A 20591-nucleotide genomic window follows, 5' to 3' on the forward strand; every position below is an offset into this window, starting at 1 on the left:
GTGTGTGTGTGTGTGTGTGTGTGTGAGAGAGAGAGAGAGAGATTGATGCTCCAGCAGAGTGCAGTGGTTAGCATTAAAGTGCAGCCTCTCGGGTTCCGCTGGTGTCAATATCAGCAGCATCACACGGGCAGGGATCTGTGAGCCGTCCCGCTGCATCACTCTCACACCGAACAACCGCTCCCTCTGCTTTTTTCCCTCCACACTCCTCCTCTTCTCCTCACCCTCTCCTCCGTTGTCTCTTGCCCTCTCATTCATTCATCATCTCGTCTGTCTCCTCTTTGACTCTCCTGCGTTGTCTCGATAGCCTCTCCTCCGCACGTCATGTCCCTGCCGCCCCCTCGTCATTCAATCATTTGTTGGTGATTTCTGTACAGAGAATTTGTTGCGGATCTTTGTGAATTGACTATACTTCTAAAGGTCCAGCCTTAGCTACTACAGGAAGCACTTTACAGTACAAGTCACATTCACACATATGACCATTCATGTACCGTCGAGACAGACCGACAGACAGAGGGTCAGTCTTTTTCCTAAAGACATGGCTTAGGCATACGAACCGGAGGAGCAGGAGATGGAACCACCGGCAGTCTGGTTAGTGGACGACCATCTCTACCTCCACATGTCCATGGACGGACTCAAACTGGTGACATTGAAGGTCAAAAAAACGTAACCCTGGCCCAGGATATGTGATACTTCTGGGTTATTTTGTCCAAAAACTGGGGTTTGAATTTCAGTTGGGGTGTAAGTCATTCGAATGATTTTTACTGAAAACAGCACTGACTGGAAAAATGTACATTCACTGTGTAAAAGATATTAAAGGTAGAATTGGCAAGTTGTTTCTGGAAAGCTTTTTATCCTCTTCACGTCCTGATAGCCATCAATAAATAAACTAGTATATACAGTGTCCTGCAGGGGGCGGGACTGGTTCTCCATCAGAGAGGACAGCTTCTCCCTCATCCTCCTCTGTCCCACCACCTCCACTGGGTCAAGGGGGGTATCCCAGGACCGAGCTGGCCCTCCTAATCCGTCCGTCCACTCTCTTCGTGTCAGCAGTTGCAGTCCATTCCCTGGATGTTCCCCAGTGGCGAGGGGGAGTGCCTGCACCTGCGGAAATCCACCACCAGTCCTTTAGTTATCCCTGCATTGATCTGGAGGATCGGAGGCTCTGTCCAGTTGCACCATGGGCAATGCAGGATCCAGTTTTTTTTATGTTTAACCCTCACTGACAGTCAGGTCATTCCAGACGCTGGTACTTCAATTTGAACCATCATTTTGTGAGTTGCCCAACTGAACCGATGATTCAGTGTCTGTTGCAACCAGTATCTCAGTTTCAGTTTCTGTTCGTGCCAATGAACAAAATTTAAGTTTCACTTCTGATGAGACGGTCTGTATGTTAAAACTGTCAAAAGTCTACAGGAGCTGCAGACTTAAAGTCCGTTTAATGAGAGTATATTAGCCTCAGTCTAAGCACCAACCATTCCGCCAAAGTGGTTTTCCATAAGTACATCACACTCATAATGAAGCAATACAGAAAAATCATCAGACTCCTGAAGTCAGCCTCTGTTCCACTTCGTCTCTCCTTCCCTCTCCCTCTCTATCATCTATCTCTATCTCTCTCGCCCTCCTCCTCTCCTCCTGTGTTTGTGTCCTTTGCCCACTGCGGTGGTCTCCGGTTTCCTTAATGGTTCCCAAGATGCATTGTGGCTTTGTGGGGGAATATGTGCATGCATATGTGTGTGCGCGTGTGTAAGTGTGAGAGAGAGATAGAGTGTGTGTGTGGGCAGCGAGAGGTGATGCGGTCATTTTGACACATGAGAGGTTTTCCATCAGCAGCAAGGGAAGCAGCCCAGTAAGTTGCTTCAAAGGCACTTACACACACACACACACACACACACACACACACACACACGCACCCAGAGAACCTATGGACACAATCAAAGTAAGGAAATTCACACATTATGTACATTAGACTTGTAAAGTGCTCCTCGCTGCATCCATCACACTGGAGGCCGTTTGTTTTGTGTTCTAAAGTGAACAGATCCGATGTTCCACTGCTGGTCGGGGCTTTAGCGTTAAAAAATTACTTGCTTTAACATTGTTGCGTCAATAGCAGGGTTCATGTTTACATAGAACGGGAGCAGCACCGGCATTGTTCTATCCAGCACTGTGTGCCTCGTAGATGCCGACATTTCCTTGGGAATCCCGTGGGTCAGATTCCCGTGGGATTTCTACGGAATGGGAGTTAAGGCCCAACGGCCACGTGAATAAAATGGCTCAAAAATTACGGAATAAATAACAAGGGTGAAGTAAAAAACAAAAGAAAGATGGAATCAACATCAAGCAATGATGATTTGGTGTTTTTAGAGTGTGAAAAGGAAAAAAGAAGATGAAATACCTGGGTACAATATTGATGATGAGAGGAGAATTTGGTGTGTTTCCCATTCAAACTCTACCACAGCTGGTTCATTCATTTTTACATACATGCATACATGCATCACTGACTGAGAGGGGATGAGTGCGTTACATAAAGACTGTCCACACCCCTTCAGAAAACGAGATGGCACAGGAGACCTTCTTCCGAGATTGGAACAGGATATTTTGGGAATTGAAAATCCTCTCCTGTGTCATCCTCTAATGATTTGTAATTATATTCATATTGGTAAGCTCCCCAGCAAGTTCTGATTCTTCCTCATGGGTCTCCTCCCAGAAGGACATGTCCGGGACATGACCGACACCCGGGAGGATTCTAATCAGACCTCAACTGGCTCCTTTCAACACGAGGGAGCGGCAGCTCCGACTCCGGGCTCCCTCCGGATATCTGAGTTCTCCACCCTATCTGCGAGGATGAGCCCAGACGCCCTACTGGGGAAACTCATCTCATTTTGTGAAATTGCAAAGTCAGACTTCATTTATTTCATCCCAGAGTTCACGGCCATAAGTGAGGGTCAAAACATGGATCGATTGATAAATAAACCCTGCTGATGCCACACCAGTATAGATCGTCACTATTTGGATAGTGACCATCAGAATAAGAATGGGAATCCAAGACGCCAAAATTAGTTTCGGGTCATTCTTCTATGGATGAGGGTGAGGAGCTCATTCATCCAGAGGGAGCTCGGGGTAGAGCCGCTGCTCCTCCACATCGAATGGAGTCAGCGGTTTGGGCATCGGGTCTTACACTGGAGATTCCCCAAGAGCCACATACTCTATCGTAAGTCCTCTGAGGAAACACATGTGGAAGTATGTTTTATTAAATTAAAACCAATTTTAATAAGAGGCTGAAAAAGGGTAAAAGCAATGTAATGCTCTTTAAAAAGCATGTAAGAGGGTTTAAAATTCAACTAGTGCATTTAGGGGTGGAATGAATTCACAACATATAGGCCGCATATTTTTAACAATATATATTTTGGGGCATTTTTTTTTTACCACAGCTGATCCTTGCCTTGTCCACTTTTGTCCAGATTCTCCCAGCATGCAACGCTCACCCTCTGTCCGACCAAACTGTGTTTTTATGAGAAATATACAGATTCAGCACAATTGGCACACAACCTAGCATTCTTGTAGTCTATGTGTGTGTGTGTGTGTGTGTGTGTGTGTGTGTGTGTGTGTGTGTGTGTGTGTGTGTATGTATGGGGCACAGCTCGATATGTTTGCGCAAACTAATTAAAAGCGAGTTTGTGGCGGTGGCGTCGATGGATGTGTTTTTAATGATGTGTGCGTTGGTGAATATGCAAAATGCCACCGGAGCGCCGATTTCATAGCGACAACTTGATTACCTCATTGATTTTTATCTAAAGTGGCATCAAATATGAATAAATATTCACACATTAGTATGTGAGGGAGACAATGGGGGGATGTATAGTGGAAATCAGAGCGATGCAAAGGTGTGTGCAATGATCCATGTGCTTAAAGTAGGAACTTTTTGGTGAGTTTGACCAGTTTCTTCATTTATTAGAAGGTTTAAACTTTTAGATTAGAAATTAGTTTTGCAAAACATTGTTTTACACATGAACAGTAGTTTACTTGCAATATATAAATATGTTGGATGTACTCTGTAGTTCTGGAGGTTCTTTTTTCAAGTCTGCGAAAATAATAACATTAATGGTGTGCAGGTTGAGAGATAACCACTTAACAATTAGGGTGGGTCTATAAACATATATTTTCTTGGTGCATTATGGGAGGTTTAGGATGTATTTAAACATCATGTTATTCCGTTGATTAACAGAAGAAGTTAGTTTGGTTTATTCCTAAGTATTAGACACTGATGTAGCTTCTGTTCTTCATTCACACTCTACTTTTCATAGGCCTGAAAGTGGAAGGAAGTGTGTGTGTGTGTGTGTGTGTGGGGGTCTGTGTGTGTTTGTGTGTGTGTGTGCACTTGTGGTATGGTAAATCTTGCGGTTGTGGTAACCGTCGTGTGAAACTTCGACTTCTGCAAACTGCACGGCAGAGTGCGTCATACTGGAGATGACGCAAATGTGCGTGTGCTAAAGGTTGTAGAGGATGTGTGGTCGAAAAAAGCTCCATGTGAAAGATTATGGCTGCTTTGTTGAGATGATTCATATTCTATTAAAAGTTGTTTTTGTGATCTTTAAGGTGAGATGTACCTTTATTTATCATCCGTAGAGGAAACTCACAAAGCAGCACAAGGGATAAATATAGTCCGAATAAAAGTATGAAAAGAAATAGAAATAAGATACACAAGGCTGTTGTAAAAGAAATAAGTTGTGGTTTGTCATCTTTGTAATATATTTAGTGCAAAATGTGCAGTAGTTCTTTCCTGAAATCTAATATTTGACTGTAGGTGTTTTGGCTGTAGTCTAATGGCTGATGGTGCAAAGGAGCCCCCCCCCCAAAGCGCTTTGAGACACGTGGCTGGATGAGTCTGTAACTGAACGTGCTCCTGAGCCTTATGCAGGCACAACTGAAAATAAGTTAACAGAAACCAGAGGCTATTCCATGCAAAATAAGAGGCCAGACAACAACGGCTCTTATGAAGTCGAAACCTGTGCCAGTTAATGCAAAAAAAAAAAAGAGCATTGGAGCAAAAAATTCAAAAACTCAGTTCTGCAAATGACTGTTTTGACTTTAGAGTAGAAAGTGGAAGGTAGCCACGTTGAGCTCAATGGCCGCTTGCAACAGGATGCAACTTCTGGAAATAATCAGGGACGGGAAAAACCTCATAGAATAGGCACAGATTTGGGATATTTATGTTCCCCTGAGGATGTACATCAGTAATTTTTGTGATCCTCCAACAGAATCCCTCAAGTACATGTATTGACGTTTCCATTAGGCTCAAAATCGGCATGTTAGCATTCTGACTTCAGCGTTTAGCTCAAATACCACTGCGCCCAAGTAACGTAGTGTATATACAACATGTTCCATAACTATTATAAGACTCGAAAGTGTTCTTTTACCAGTAACACAGATGGGTGCAGTGACAATTCAGAGGTTGCATATGGAGGGGAACTACGTAGATATTGTTGGAAATTGACCATTTGAAATTACGGACCACCATAGAATACTTGCACCTCGAGTCTGTGATTATTGTGACATGTATGAATTTATGGTGTCCGTAATTATTTGAACATTACATCCTTTAAAAGCCAAATGGAATATTTTGCGACATGAATTTCCCAAATCACATCAAAATCAAGCCAAAACACCGAAAACACACATGAGTTGTATTGCATTTCAGTGTTGTCCAGCAGAGGGCGGTACAGACATAACATTTCTAAATATAAAGCACTGCGAATACTTAAAAAAAAATGTTTTACGTGTGAACACAATATCTATGTAGAAATAATTAAACGTCCAATCACAACGTGGAGTTTGAACCACGAGTCACATTCATCATTGCTGACACATGCTAATATTAGCACATGCTATTTAAATAAAGCAACATCTAAACTATAACTGAGTTAACAGAATTGGAGAAATACATATTAATTGATTATAATTAATGAACATTACTATTTTATTGTGTCTTTATTTTTGTGGTATAATTGCTGACAAATACTGTACATTAATAAATATGTAACACGTCTTTATATCTGCTTATAGCTACATTATATTGAGTTATACATCATTTATTACAAGTCTAAAATGTGTTAATGTTAAACAGAGTTGTTAAAATGAAATGGTTTTTTAGTCAGTATTTTAATATATATATTGCTTATTTTCAAGTGACCAGTATAAATTAATATTTTGGTTTTTTTTAATAAAAGAAAGTCTTTAATACAACAAAGTGGTTCATTCAGAATCACTGTGAAATAGTTACTGAGACAAGTGTCAGCTACTCCGCTGCCCCCCCCCCCTCCTCTGCCTGGTAATTCAATGCTGAAATATGTATCTAAGGATATTTAATAAATTATGTATCTGTTATTTACTAATGGGCCTATCGACTGCAAGAGCCGGTCCTGAGAGAAAGAGGCGGCTGGCGAACAGGGGAAAACTGGAGAAAGAGGTGATGGGGAGAGAGAGAGAGAGAGAGAGAGAGAGAGAGAGAGAGAGAGAGAGAGAGAGAGAGGCCTTAAAAGGGTTTCAGCCGTCCCTCGGGGAGGGCAGAGTGATGCCATCAGTCTCGTTTCTCTCTCTCTCTTTCCTCCCTCCCTGATGTGGACACAGATTTTTGTCACATTTGAAGACAGATAGCGACGCATTCCTGTAGAGCGTTCACAAATACAACCGTCAGATACTTATAGGAGTGCGGCACTTTGAGGATTTTAAATTTAAACTTGAATGGAATGTACGAATCCTTTGGCCCTGAATTTCACACACGCCCTTTACTAAAACATCTGTAAGCGAAAAACTTGTGAAATGGAGTGCAAAAGAATGACAACCACTGTTTTACAAACATCAGTTTTGATGACACACAACTCACTATCTCCTCATCAGTACCAGCACGTGACGCACTGGTGAACTGGCCAAAGCTCATCAGTCACTGGACGTCATCAGACACTTCTTGGAATTGAACAAACAATAGTGAAGTGGCCATTCTAAAGTCCTCCAAGTAGCGGTAGTGTTCGCGTTGTCATTTCAAAATCCCTGTAATAATAATGAAAATAATAATAATAACTTAACATTTTTTAGCACCTTTCATGGGACCAAAGGACGCTTTACATATTTATGGTGACAGGGAGAAAGAAAAGGTAACATTCTGTCAGATTCTTTGTGGATTCCACTGTAGCAGATCTTCGCGGTGACATCAGGCGAAGTTAACGTCACAATTTATAAAAGACACAAAAGTACTTTAGCTCCTGCCGGAAGATTTCTGAATGGAGTGTGACACTTCATCTCCTCCTCAAAACAGAAAGCACCGGCTTGTAAACAATTAAATAAACTGCAACTACAGCTGGAGTCTGTGTGTCTGTCCGGTGTGTGTGTGTGTGTGTGTGTGTGTGTGTGTGTGTGTGTGTGTGTGTGTCTTATCTGCACTGGGTTCCAAGCCTTGTGGCACCGAACTTGGGATCAATGGGCCTAGACCAGGAGACGCAGTTTGTGCAAGTGTGTAGTTACTGTATGTCAGTTTGAGTGTGTGTGTGTGTGTGTGTGTGTGTGTGTGTGTGTGTGTGTGTTTGTGTATACGTGTATATCCAAGTGTGTGTCTGTACATCACTGCTTCTCTTTAAATGTGAATATGCGTGTGTTTGTGTGTGTCCATAGTGGAGCCAGTATGGGACCAGATAATGTTGCATATCGGACCAGTTGGATAGAACTCAGCCAATACACATCTCAAGTGCATGACAAGACTTATCTGTCTCTCCCCCCTCTGTGTGTGTGTGTGTGTGTGTGTGTGTGTGTGTGTGTGTGTGTGTGTTTGTGTGTTGGTCAATATATTTGATTGTTCCAGTAGCTGTATTAGTGGAAAAACAACAGAACAGAATTCATTTGAGGGCTAGCAGACAAGGAGACGTGCTGTCTGTGGTCGTGCACCCGGGCATGCGCGCACACACACACACACACACACACACACACACACACACACACACACACACACACACACACACACACACTGTTGGTTCTTTTTGTTTGCCTTTCAGCCTGCATAATATAACTGTCAGTGCTCACAATAGGCAGACAGAGTCACCTCTCACTGCTGAAAAAACACCCTCGCTGTTTGCTGCTCTGAGTTATTTTCCTCTTCCTGTGTGAACCGAGAGACGTTGCACACTTCATCTCAGGGGAGGCGTGCAGAATCAGATCGTAACAAATATATATACGTACATGAGAAAATATTTCAAAAAGAGCTGATGTACGAGATGCGTTTGTCTCTATAGGCCCTGCGGTGCGCATCAGGCTCCTAACCTAACTTACGTTCAACCGTTTCTTTATCTCTGCATTGTATCTGCTCGGGCCGGACTGCTTTGATCAGCCCCACTGGCTTGAGCGGCTGTACACTCTCAATGGAATGGCCCGCTCTAGAGTCCACCTGAGCCAAGTGAGGCCTGTATTAACATGGTGTTCCTCATCCATCTGATCATAGATTCTCATTACAACTAGATTGCTTTCCTATACAATATGCCTCCTCACATATACTGCTATTACTGCATTGCGAGTGTCATTGCTGCTCCTTTCATCCCTGTCAGACTTCTACCTCTGCATAAATTCTTTAAACATTGATACACCTCTCCATTTATGTAAGACACTGTCTGTCCTCGTGAATGCTGTAAATTCGGTTATTTTGATGATGTGCTCTGTTAAAAAAGGACATTTACTGCACTTCTGTCCATCCTGGGGGAGGAATCCATCACTAGCGGCTCTTTCTGAGGCTTCTGCGTATTTAATAATAATGATAATAATAATCTTTATTTGTACAGCATTTTTCAAAAACATATGTTACAAAGTGCTTCACAAATGCAGCAGGTTAAAAACAGACGGGTAATAAAACATCAGGTTTAGGAGAAAGCAGGACAAATAAAATAGTGTATAAATACCAGTGTCATGTAAAATGGTCAATAAAATAAATGAAAAGACAGTTTTAAAGAAAGTTAAGGCTCTCCCATAAAAGTGTTTGAGGGGTTAAGGGCAGAGGATGTTGCACCTTAAGCACCATGAGGCAAATTGTGATTTGTGGAAATGGGCCATCCAGTCTTGCTTTGTTGTGTTTTATTATTTTGTGCTACTTTTGGTCTGCACAGCAAGGTGTTTGAGGTGTTGTGCTGTCTCACACCTGTAGGGGTCACTGTTAACCCAATCCTCGCAGCCGAGGTGAGTAAAGTATGGGATGATTCACCTGCTGTTACTCCGCATGATCATACTTTAAACATGAGTCAACACACACACACACACGCACGCACGCATGCACACACACACAAACGCAGTGGGGAAACATATGATTTCATCCCTTCTAATCAGTGATGAGTAACAACTTACAACAAGGATATTGGCCAAAAGAATACGAGAGAGAGAGAGAGAGAGAGAGAGAGAGAGAGAGAGAGAGAGAGAGAGAGAGAGAGAGAGGAAATGGAAAGGGGAAATCACATTCAAATTAAAACATTTAGATGAGCAGTGGGCCTATAAACAATCATTAAAAGGAGCCTTACCGTTGAATGCTGGATTGAGCACATGTATTAAAGTGTGTGTGTGTGTGTGTGTGTGTGTGTGTGTGTGTGTGTGTGTGTGTATGTTTATGTGTTGTTTGTAACTTAACAATTAGCTAGTAGCAGCCGACACAATATTGAAAGCAGATGTTCAAATTTGAGAACCACCGGTTATTCCAGTAATGTGTAAAGTCCCTGCCAGGACTCTGCAGTTGCTTCAGGAAATGCAAAACAGCTTCAGGATCTTAATTCCCTCAATCCTGTTTGGACTTCGTCTAGGTCTCTAAACCAACTATTAACCCCACTGATGGGGGAAAAGAGATTAAAGAGACATCCAGACATTTTGTTAAATACACTTTTGTTGTTGAACTGCTATAAATGAAATAAATAAACGTAAAAACAGATCTTTTACAGGTCAATTATAATTCAACCACACATCACAGCTGGATGAAATGCAACAGTGTCTGCTGACAGAAGCTATAGTTAATATCAAACCCACGTCTGGCACACTGTTGGTCTTGTGGTGGATGCTGTCCATCTAGAGGACATGTTTTGCATAAAAAAAAACTGCGAAAGCTCACACACACCTCTGCCGATACAAGGAAGAGAACTATTAATACCACATTATTTTTGTGTGTGTTTGGGTTGGACCAAAATTGTGGCAAGCCACACACCACAGACCTCTTGGCAGACTCACTGTGGCCTCAAAACTCCTTTCACCACTGTGGTCTAAATGCAGTGTGTGTGTGTGTGTGTGTGTGTGTGTGTGTGTGTGTGTGTGTGTGTGCATGCGCGTGTACTTCCAGCTTTGTGAGGGCGATTTTGAGCATAGACCGTTGTGAGGATATTCTGGTCCTTCACCCACCCCTCCATCGGCTTAGTGGTAAATGAGTGAATTCATTTTCATCTCCCTTTAAGACTTGCTTTAGGTTTCAGGGTTAGACTTATTATAGGTGGAACCTCCTTCTTGGAGAAGAGTATGTGCTAACTTTACAAATGTAATAACCACAAATGAGTGTGTGTGTGTGCATGCATGTGTATGGGTTTGTCTGTGTTAGCATTATCACTGGTTTACCTGCTATTTCTCACAGGAATACGTGTCAGGTTAACTAGCCCAAAGTGTGGTACAAGAAGAATAAACCATTTTTAAAAATAAGGATGAGCGCTGCATTCTACAAACTGGGCCTGGTGTAGCCACTGTAGTTTAACCTGAGAAGATCCAATGCAGATTTAGGTGGTGCAGCAAACTATCTATTCATTACGTGTATTTTGGCCTTATTGAAGAGAAAATGAACAATAAAGTTGTAATTTTACACATATGAAGATGTAGTATTAAGAGAATGAAGTCATAATATAATGAAAATAAAGTCAGAAGCTACATGTCACTTTAAAGGGGAAATATCAGAGAATCAGCCTTTTGGCTTCGTTAAAATGAGTAAAGTGGAGCATCTTGTTAAATTCTACTTCAGTATAAGTTTCAAAATGAATGAGTACATATATATATATATATATATATTTTGTCACATCAGCACCACATTTTCACAAGTATAAGGAAAATACTGTGCAAAAAACATTCCATTTGAAAGAAAGATCAACAGAGACTTGGAGGAAATGGCCCCTTTTGTGGAGGAAATGTTTGGTACATTTTTGGATTGTAAGTACATCACTAGTAACACCTGCCTGATATTCAAAGAAACCATGATGGTAATAAAGATTTTGTCAGAGTGAAACTCCAGCAAGCATGTGGTTCTCCTTACTGCTTATGTCCTAAAATACTTTATCCTCAAAATATTACAACTTTAATTTCACAATATTACATTATTCTTGAAATCTCAAATGTTTTTTTTTCTTCAACATGGCCCTGACACTCTGTTGTAGTTCCTTGCTAGAATGAGTTTAATGTTCAGGAAGGCTTTAAGGTAAGAAGAAGATTTCTGAAATAACTTCTAACTAAGGTCCGACTAGAATTGCACTTAGAAGAGAAAGAATACCTGGACCCACCCCCTGAGCTAATCTGTCCTGTAGTTTTAGGATAATACTAACTAACAGACAAATCAAACAAAATGATGTCAGATGAAATATGCCCTCATTTGCAGAGACAATAAACATTTCTCTTTGCAGCAAAGATGCAGATGAAGGATCAGATTGGTACAAAGGCACCTGGGGAAAGGGTGAAAATGTTGACAGTGAATTGCCACCAAAATTTTAAAAAAGGGTTCTTCCCTGACCCATACAACCTCCTTCAACCGAACAAGCAGGTTCTGATAACCTTTCACTTCTGTTTGTGTCCCTTAGGTGTGTTTAAATGTCCAATCAAGAGACGACGGACTATACGATATCGCAGCCACCTGCTGCTCACATTGGCTCCTCTTACCTGTAATTACATGGTAATGCAAGTGTGCACGTGTGTGTGTGTGTGTGTGTGTGTGTGTTGCTCACTTGATAATTAGCCGAGGACGCAGGGACACGAGGAAACAAGGAAAGAGAGAGTGAACAGATGCAGAAGGTGTTTTCCACGCCAAACATATAGGAAACCAAAGCGTTACGCACGCTGCCACTATTGTTTGACCGCCTGTGTCTGTGTGTTTGTGGGTGTGTGTGTGTGTGTGTATGTGAGTAAGCGTGTGCATGTGTTGTATAATGTTGATCCGTGTTTGGGGTAATTACCGGCTCTGCAGCTGGTAGTTGAATGCATAGAGAAGTAGATTGTTTAATTTCCTTCAAGTCATATTACGTTTGTCATCAAACCTACACTGCTTGAACGGAATTGTTTTGCATTCACATTTTTTGATGGCTTATGGGTAAAAGTCCTGATTATAACCAAAATTAACTACCACCAAAACAGAAATTACACCGTTTTCAGATTTGTTTATTTGCAAATATTAGACAACTTTACTTTACTAAATGGCTCAATAGTTAGAATCAAGCCCACCAACGGCAGACAACCTGAAACAGGAATCGAATGCGTCCCCCTAGCAACAGAAGCATCCATAGCACATTGTGCATTCAATTAAAGGTTCAGTGTGTAGAATCTATTGGTGGAGTTTTTTTCACTTCTCAAAGTGAAAAAAAAAAGATAAATCCTTCTGTCATAAACCTTTTCATGGATATATATTCAGCACCATCCACCTAATTTGTCACGGTGTGTGAGGCAGTTGGACCCAGACGCAGAGTTTAAACTTGAAGAGTGTAATTTTAATACAAAACAACTGGGAGCACAAAGGGAGAAAACACAGGAAGCTTACACGGGGGATGTAGCGGTGCAGAGGCTCAGGAGACATGGGATACAGAAATACAGGAGGACAGGACATCATGGCACTAGCACCAAGACGATAGACAACGATCCGACGAGGACAAAGGGAAGAACCGAGGCTTAAATACAGACACAGGGAAGGCAGGGGCAATGGGACACAGGTGTAACACATGAGGACTGGTGCAGACAATCACAGACAGGAAGTAAAGCTAGACACGAGACACAAGAAGCCAGACTACAAAATAAAACAGGAAACAGAACCCGGAGTGTGAAACATGAAACACAGGGATGTACTAATAAACAGAAAACACTTTGGAAACCGAGGAAACTAAACACTGACAAATACAGAACCCTGACATAATTCAATTCAAATCTAAAACATATCAATATGTAATATTTAAAACATATAACTACCTAATATTTAGTAATCAAATTAATATTCATTCTGATTTTATCTGATGTTTACAAGTCTGTATAAAGAGTCAGACATTTTTAATCCCATTTGTCTAAAACCAGGATATAGGTTTTTCACAGCTCTATTTTGGATTATGCTCAAATTAATATTGTGAATATAACATTTTTAAATCAATACTTAATATTGTCTTTGCTATTAAGCACGAATGCTCAAATTTACTTTAGTTTCTTTTTAACTTCAATATGGGTACCTAAATAAAAAAAAAATATATATATTAGTTAAATACTGTCCTTGCATATTTGATGAGTTATATACTGTCCTTCCATTAGGATGTACTGTATTTTCTTTACTACCTCAGTTTTATTTGTCTCTTTACGAGTGTGTGTTTTTGCGTGTCGTTTAACAATTAGGTCATTAGTGATGTTTTATCGCACACGTCAAATAATCAGCTCGTAATACTGTTTGCTCATTTAAGAAGTCAAGTCGTAATGTGGTTTAACCCAAGAGTGCAGTCCAACCCTACACCGTAAACCTGGTCGTTACATCGTAAGCATTCACACACCCAACACACACACACATGCAGATGTATATGTTGCAAGTGTGTCATCCAATCTGCACGGCCTTTAAATTTAGTAATTATGTCATAAATGTCAAACACACAATGTGTCGCAATCCTCAGTGAGTCGTCAGTGAAGGATCGTCGGCAGCGTTAGTCCTCGTTACTGGAGGAGGGCCACATGTGCCGCAGCAATAAAGTCCCCCCCCCCCTCTCTCTGAGCCATATATCCATCATGCTGGTGGTTCCTCGGGGGGGGCTGTTGATAGTCAGAGGATGTTGGGAGGAAATGTGTCATTTTGTGACCTAAACAAGCACGTTTCTGGATCTACTTTCTGAGCGACATATTGATGTGTTACATGGGACTCATGCAGGGCCTGCAAATGGTTGTACAACATACTGTCACTTGTTATTGTTTGTGTGCCGGACGTTGTGTGCAGAGCTTTTTATAAACTATTGAGCAGAGTGAAGTTAAAAAAACTATATGTTCATCCTACCTGGTTTATCTGCAGTTAAGATTTTATAGTCAATGTTCTTTTCATAAAAATGAATTTTCTTTAGTATTGTTGACATGTGTGGCTTATGTTAATGTTGGAATTATTGATTTAATGGGCGTTATATTTTCATACATTGTGGCTGTGGCTGAGGGGTAGAGCGGTCATCCTCTGCCGTAGTGTCCTTGGGCAAGATACTGAATCCTGAATTGCCCGTCATAGAAAAAAAAAAGTATGGGTGTGTGTGAATGGGTGGATGGCAATCTGTACTGTAAAGTGATTTGAGTGGCCATCAAGACTAGAAAAGTGCTGTATGAATACAAACCATTTACCATTTACCATCTTGGCTATTTCAGAGGTCTCATAAGTAATTGACACAATCTACAGACACAGGTTTACCGCTTTTCAAAGTATAAGCTCTGTAATTCAGCGTGATATGAAGCACTGCAGCATAAAAATTAATGTTGTGCTTTAATTTTGAAGGCAATTTGCGAAAAAACAGGAAGTGATTCTGTGAATGTCTTTGTAAATGGGATATGGTTAAAAAAGAAATGTAATTATCAAAATCATCTGACGGTGATGTTGACCAACGGTTTGACCCAGTGCCCGACCACTGCTCAGGACGTAGAAGAGGACTCGGCCCACAGACTTTACTGTCAGCACAGACAGCGAGGGAAGCGTGTCTGTTCTGGGAACAGCCGAAAACATCTGTGCAGGGTTGCACGTAACAAAAATGATTCATAACTCACTGGTAATGTGCAAGTAATCAACGCTTACTAAACACAGGAAAGATTAATGCCAGTATCTTCATTCCCCTCCCTGTTCTTTGACACACTGTTCATGTTTCTCATTAATCGAGCTGCTCTTGATCTCAGCAGAGGCCTCGAGCTGAAACGATGACGTGAGGTTAGCGGTACAGTGACACAGGGGTCACCGAACGCTGCGCCGAACTCTGATTGGTGAACTGTTTTGTCAGAATATGTCATGAAAGAGAACTAGAGCAGAGTCAGTGCCCATGTAGGTGAGTCACAGAACCACACGGACTTGAAGGCAGGGGTCCGACTGTATGCCGTTAGTTACCATGTGTTCTCAAAGAGTGAAACCCCGGAGAGCACAGGTTCTCAGACTTTGAGAGGGTCAGGGCAGACTGTATCTGCTCAGGAGACTGAGGTCTTCTGGAGTGCAGGGGTGCTCCTGAAGACCTGCTATAGGAGACTGGACTGATTAGGAGGGCCATCTCTGTCCTGGGATACCCCATGACCCAGTGGAGGTGGTGGGACAGAGGAGAATGATGGTCGAAGCTGTGATCTCTGATGGACAAGCATGTCCCACCCCCCCCCAGGACACCATCACAGCACTGGACAGCTCCTTCAGGAGGATCCTTGTGTATGTTCTGCTTGTTTTCTCAAGAAATGTTGTTTCTTTCCTTTCCAGGTGGCTGTAGGTCTTCCTCTTACCAGAAGGTAGTCTTCCCCATGCATGGCGAAGAGTGGGCAAGATACTGAACCCAAAAATTGTGTGTTTTGTTTGTTTTGTTTTTTAGGTTTATTTTGTTTTGTTCATGTTTCCTTGTAATTTCCGCCAGAGTAATTTCAGAATTAGATTACAAACAACTTGAACTAAAATAACCCATCAGCCGTTAGTCAGCCCTCTATTGTATTTTGCTGCTGTTTCAAATGTGTTTCTGTTCCCACTGTTATTCTGTTAGTTCATCTACTTGTACCCTACACACTACATCCATAAGATTTTGTTTAAAGCAAGTTACTGTGAACTTTCTCAACTTTTATTCAACAAGGGTATTTAAAAAGTCTCTTTAATACCAAACAAACAAATAAACAAAACCTTAAACAAACTCTCTCTCTCTCTCTGTTCTTCTTCTCTCTCTCTGACACACACACACACACACACACACACACACACACTCAGAAATGCACCCCTGAAGACCACATGGGACCAATTATCACATTTGCCGTGCTCTGTTTGCCAACCCCCAGTCTCTCCACTGACAGAGAGAGCGAGGGAGGGGGAGAGAGAGATACAATAAGTGTTCAGACAGTCATCGCCTCATTAACCTTAGATAACATAAAGCTGTGTGTGTTTGTGTGCGTCTGTGTGTTTGGGTTTGCTGCTCAAAGCAATTGTTGTGAGGACATTTTGGCCGGTCCTCACGACTTCTGTTTGAAGGTTAAGACCTGGCTTTCGGCTCCGTCCACACTGATACACTTTTTTGAATCTAAAAAAAACAAACATGAGTCATCGACGGAAAATGACAAATTGGAAAAAGGTGCTCCCAGGGCTTCAGGTGATAAGATCCACTTTTAGAAGAAGTATTGCTCCATTGCTGGGCCCTCCCACACCACACCCTCTTCAATACGAATCGTGCACCACAAGAGAAACTGGGGTAACAGATCAGTTTCACTGTCTGTGTTGCTTTGAACCGTGCACACGCGCCACTTATGGAGCGAGTGTGGCCGAGACGTAAGAATACATTGTACAGATGCATTAGAGTCTCAAAAAGAGAGGGAGTTAGGAGGCTTCCAACTCAAGGCAAGCATCCACTGCTTGAGTCCATAGAGCAAACAAATCATATAGTTATAGAGGCCTGACCACACACTCTCAATAAACCTCAAAAACCTTTTACAATGATATTTTATAAGAGTCATTACCTGGATATGGGGGTAGGGTGGGTGGAGTGTATCTGTGTTTTTTTTTTGTTGTTGCATTTGCTTTTATAATAAATAAAAGCAACTATTGAAAAAAACACTCCTTACATATTGATGCATAAGTACAATGGAATAATATACAATCAGATATCATATACAGTTATTTTACTGCAGGGTGAGTACACTCTCTATGATATAAGTACATTTTGTATATTATATTCATATTTCTGTATTTTACCAGTTTTTTTATAATATAGTAGTTTTACATTAAGTCAAAAACTTACAGCTGGAGTACCTATAGAAAGGGTTGATATACATAAATAAAAAAACGGCTTTATTCAGCCAGTATTTTTTAAATGGGTTTTAATTAACTTTAGTATAGATCCTGGGGATCCATATTGTTTTAGGTTTTTTGTCATGACACCACAAAGACATAAAGATAGGCTTCTAACAGTTTTATCTCAGAACCTGACCGACAGTCCATGTTCTGCTGACAGACTGAACACAATGACAGACACAACACATGTCTGTGGAATGACAGCACCAGGTGTCTGTGACTCACCGAGTATGATGTAATATATTCCAAGACTTAACTGATCCACTTGCATGTATGTGTTTGTGTGCAGACAAAAGACTGTCTGTGTGTGTGTGTGTGTGTGTGTGTGTGTGTGTGTGTGTGTGTGTCGAGGAGGAGGTGTTTTACTGGAAGAATCCCCCTCCTGCTGCTGAATCATCAAATGGAGGCGATGGAATCTCCTTCACATATTCCTGTGAAACACAAACACTTCACACAAGTCCTTCTGTGTCTCATGATGAGACATCTTACACGCACACACACACACACACACACACACACACACACACACAAAACTTTACATGTTTGTCCTATTAACCAAAGAGGTCTTTCTGGTCCTTTGAGGACAATATTGTTCAGACGATGCTTTTATCAACGGCATCTGTTAGACTGACACCCACCCACACACACACACACACACACACAACACACCGGAATGGCTAAATGATCTCTCATAAGTGACATCATTGCTCACTGGAGCAGAGCATTAAAAATAAAATCCCCTCTCTCTCGCTCTCTCTCTCTCTCTCTCTCTCTCTCTCTCTCTCTCTCTCTCTCTATGTGTGCTAAGAATTGATAGAATGCAAATTAAACAGAATTCAATTCAATTGATAAGTAGTGATTTGATAGTTCTGGTTAGCCTCAGTTGCCACGTGCATAACAAAATAATATGGTCTCCCAAAAGTTCCAGAGCAAAACAAGAGCAAACAGTCTGTGGTACCCCCCCCCCCCCCTCCCCTCCAGATTACAAACTCTCTCTTCATTACATGTATCAAGAGCCATCAAGAGAACAAACCACACTGTTGTATGTGAGAAAGCAAAGCAGAAAAAGAAGTGTTCTAAATATGAAAGATTAATATTAATTAATATATTTACTTTTGACACTTTTTTATTCGTTGACTCCCTGACTTCTCCTCTCATGCCATCTGGGCATAGTTTATTCTTGCCCACAGCAAATATAATTAATGAATGAAAGTTGTCTGAAAATATGAAGAATGATGCGTTTTGATGACACTGACTCGGGTGATTTATCAATGTGGAGGTATCCCATTTCCATTTAAACACCATTAAGTTACTGATTAAACTTTACAATGTTCATAAACAGAAGTTCATTTCTCTGCAATCACTTCTTGTGTGATATGGAGGTGACCAAACTCTAAACCATGCATGCAAAATAATTGGAGCAGTGATGTCTAACTTTTCACTCTCATCCAGTGTTCCCCAAGTTGTGCGTTTGGTTACGGTCAAGTTCAAATAGTTAACGTCCACCTCAGTGAACAAAGGGTGTCGTCAGTAGACAGCTGCTGTGTGTGTGTGTGTGTGTGTGTGTGTGTGTGTGTGTGTGTGTGTGTGTGTGTGTGTTTAATAATTTAAAACACTGACCTTGTCAGGACCAGTAGTCCTTATCTGGACCAAAACCTGGTCCTAATGGGGCGAATCTGAATTTCTGAGGCTCTGTGGATAAGGTTGTCCACAATAAATGGAAGTTAATGCAAAGTCCCAATAAGGGCAGCTCTGTGTGTGTGTGTGTGTGTGTGCACACATGTGTGTTTGTGTGTGAGGGGGTGACTAACTGTGCTTCCTGGAGTTTCTCACACTGACTGGACAGCTGGCCGACTGGGAGAACATCTTCACTTCTGTCCCTTCATTGCCTCATCCCCTCCTCCTTCGGTTTAACAGTTTCCCACCATCCTTCCTCTCCTCCCATGTCTTCTCGCTTCATCCTTTACACGGAGTCCATGTGATACCATATACACGAAACATCACCAAGCAGAGTTACCAGAGTAAACCTTGAAATACTTTATTATATATTAATTATCATGTGAGACGGAGTCAGTAGTTTTTCAAGAATGATATGGTGTGTTTGCACTGAGCCTGTCTGCAGCTCTGATTCTAATATATAAGTTTCTTAAATTACAGAATATCCCTCTATTTGATTCTTGTAAGAAAGGAGTTCCTTACTATTGGTATTCTGAGCTTAGAACATGACATTTCCATTAAAACAGCAGTGGCTCCTGTGATCTGTGTGCTTCTTTAAATACAGGAGGTGTACAGAAACACTATTGAGTGTAAGCCACTTGTGTCTCGCAAGGATCCACTGTAGTTATGTGCACACAATGCAATCAAATAAACCTGAGGATGTAAAAATACACTTCATGCTGCGTTAATGGGCGTATGGTGTGATTGAAATTGGAAGGTGTCAGATGTGCCTGAAAAGCTGAAGCAGAAGTTTAAACAGATTTTTGACCAAACATGCAGCCTACTGCCGTTGCTTCTGCATATTGTCTTATTTTTCCAACTCTACAGAAACGCTAAACCTGCTTGTAGAAAATGTTCTGGTCTGTTTTCCCCCGAATTACTTTGTAGTAAAGATAGTGTTAATGTTGCAACTCCAAGGTCATATAGTTAATACCAGCTTATCATGCTGAAGGTGGCTGACATTGAGATCAAAACAGACGTCCCCGCAGAAATCAGGAGGAGGACACAGAGGAAGCGGAGACTTAGGGAGAAGAAGGCACCTCCCTTTTAACATCAATGACAAAGGGAGATTGCATCACGGCCAAACCAAAGCACAAATTACAGCACGTATTGGACTTCACATGGACACAGTCCTGACTCTAAATTATGTTTACATGAGTCAGTATCTGCCACAACAACTTTACAAAGTGATAATATGTCAAACCATGTGTTTTCAGCTGCTAGTTTGTGCCCAAGTTTCCCGAGCAGTGATAAATGAGTTGCTGCTTTAAAGGTAGGGTTGGTAAGTTGTTTCTGGAATATTCCTTTCTAATTTGTTAAAATTCTTTATGTCCAATAATTAGTTGCCTTAACTTGAAATTATCCGTTCAAACAATGTGGAAGTGAATGTGAGTTAGCCCAAGGGACGTTTCAACAGCAACTAATAATGATTTAAGTATCTGAATGGGACCAAAGCTTATCTTCAAGTTGAGATTCAGCGATTTTTAAGGCAGCAGGTGACCTTTAGTTTCTTAGTTTGAACTAAATGACATGTGTTACAGTGTACCACATTGACTCATATGCTCTCGCAAGTTCCTTTATTCTGTAATTGTCATTTGAGCTCTGAAGTTGTTTGAGC

At 41.3% G+C, this 20591-nt stretch overlaps 1 long non-coding RNA gene across 1 annotated transcript; it reads right to left on the reverse strand.

Annotated features, from left to right (window-relative positions):
* Nucleotides 1–17297: 17297 nt before the first annotated feature.
* On the reverse strand, nt 17298–19204 carry LOC117777375. The gene is made up of 3 exons (XR_004616591.1): nt 19069–19204; nt 18878–18949; nt 17298–17688 (listed from the first exon to the last, which is right to left on the reverse strand). It is a non-coding gene; the product is annotated as an uncharacterized LOC117777375 (long non-coding RNA).
* Between the last annotated feature and the right edge of the window lie 1387 nt (nt 19205–20591).

This window comes from Hippoglossus hippoglossus, chromosome 2 (genome assembly GCF_009819705.1).
Source record: "Hippoglossus hippoglossus isolate fHipHip1 chromosome 2, fHipHip1.pri, whole genome shotgun sequence".
NCBI classification, from domain to species: Eukaryota; Metazoa; Chordata; class Actinopteri; order Pleuronectiformes; family Pleuronectidae; genus Hippoglossus; species Hippoglossus hippoglossus.